Source organism: Hippoglossus stenolepis, chromosome 4 (genome assembly GCF_022539355.2).
Source record: "Hippoglossus stenolepis isolate QCI-W04-F060 chromosome 4, HSTE1.2, whole genome shotgun sequence".
Lineage (NCBI taxonomy): Eukaryota > Metazoa > Chordata > Actinopteri > Pleuronectiformes > Pleuronectidae > Hippoglossus > Hippoglossus stenolepis.
The window spans coordinates 28,832,038-28,834,136 of NC_061486.1; positions in this window are offsets into that span (position 1 = coordinate 28,832,038).

The following is a 2,099-nucleotide window of genomic DNA, read 5'->3' on the forward strand; positions in this document are numbered from 1 at the left end:
CTCAGAGTCTCCGACAGTAAAATAATATTAATTAATAATATTAATGTTAATATATATATATCTACCTATGTACCTGGCTCTGCAGGTCGGTGTTTCTCACACAACCTCAGCCAGTGAGTCCAGAGCTGTACGGGGATCGATAGTGAAGACTGTCGACGAGTTGGTGACCACTGCTGTAATGTATGATTCTGAAAACACCATTCTGTTTTTAAACACTTGATTAACAGATGTGACAAAGATTAAAAAGTGAAATTGTGAGTTAACTCTGTTAATTAGTCATTTGAAGGCACTTTGTTCCACACCTGGTGTTCACATCTGTCCCTGGTGATCCGATCACATGGAAACTATGTCTGTCACCAGGTGTGAACTGACAAACTTAGAGCCGTGTGAACCGCAGACGGATGTTAACACCAGATGTGAGAGTGTGACAGTAAAACTTTCATAAATGTGTGTTAACACTCACCTACTCACTTTTCTTCCTTCTGCTCATCCAAGTGAAAATGGAGTCTGACACGTCGCTGTTCTCATGCTCCTCCAGTGTTGAGCCTGTTCACACTTGACAAAAACAGGTTCAAAGTTCAGTTCATATAAATGATAAGGAACCAGTTTTCGTTGACAGTTCATTTTTTATTGGCAAGATGATGTAGATGATAAACTTATGATCATGTATTTAGTTATTAATCAATGGTGTCGGCTCATGAATCCAGATCCTCTGCTCACGTCAACACTGAGTCCTGACTGTGTGCGCCACTTGGCTGGTCATTTTTCATGATGTCTAAATGCAGCCTCATAAACTCTGGAGTGAATCAAACAAACTCTGAGTAACTTCATGTACTGATCGTGTGAGTGAGTGGGGGCGGGGCCTGTGTGTGTGAAAACTCCTACTCGCTCTCAGTCTGAGGAGTCTGTGAGCACACACACACACACACACACACACACACACACACACACACAGTCAATGTTACACAACACACACCTAGATTAGCCTTCATAATTACACAGCAGTCTTCATCCACCTTTTGTTGGTTGTGGCAGAGGCAGGTGGCGGAGACTCAGTGTATCTAATTGCCTGTTTGGCTGCAGATGGGATCTTCCCTCCTCCCTCGAGTCGCTCAGTGCTCTCCACCTGCTCTCACTGCGGCCCAGGGTCTCTAATGAAGTTACGCCACCCCTCATTCAGGCTTTTAAAAGCTCCCACTGTTGCCCTGATGGCAGGTCAGAGTGCTCCCCAGCGCTTTCCCTTTGCCCTCCTATGCCCCACTAAACAGTCTGTCGCTTCACATCAGCCAGCAGATTCACTGCTGCTGTGTGTGTCCACAGCTCATGCACAAAGCTCTGTCTGTCTAATGTATTTTTTCATAGATCATATAGTTCCTCTGTTCCTTTCTCTTATTCCATGCATGTACAGTTTTCAGACTTTCAGCTGGTATGGGGTTTAGAATAAATCTATTATACTAGTGGGTGTAGAGGCTGCTTGATTTCCTCACCTCCTTCTAAATGGTGTATCAGCAAGTGAAGAGTTTCTTTAAAACCATGTAACATCACAGCTGATTGACTTGAATGTATCTGAAAAGGGTCAAATTCTGTCCAAATACTTTTTGATGCGAGTAAGTACTTTCACAAATCCTTCAACACTGCGAACCCACAGTCAACTGGGTCTCTGGGATGACGTTAGTTATCTGCAGACACCTCAGACACCGTTTGAGTGAGTTAAGGGAACAAGATAAAATGTTCATTTATACAACAGCAGCTTCCAGTGTAGGACATTTTCTCAGCTGATATATATTCTGTGGACATATTGACTATATTTATTCCCCAGTGCACAAACAGGGATGTTGGAATTATTTTCTGGCACTGCTGACTACTTCACCTTTCTTGCATTAGGGGCATTACACCTCGTATGATAATCACTTGTTTGTCAGCTATGGGAGAGCACTGTCCAACACAGCTGTGCTGACTAGATATTCATAGATATCTATAGTCCTCTAAATATGCCTGTTTTTTTTCACCAAGACCCATGAATTATTCCCTGGGAAAATGTTATCTCCCAAACTTAAATAAAGTGAAATAAAACTGTAGAAAAACTTGTAGAAAAACTA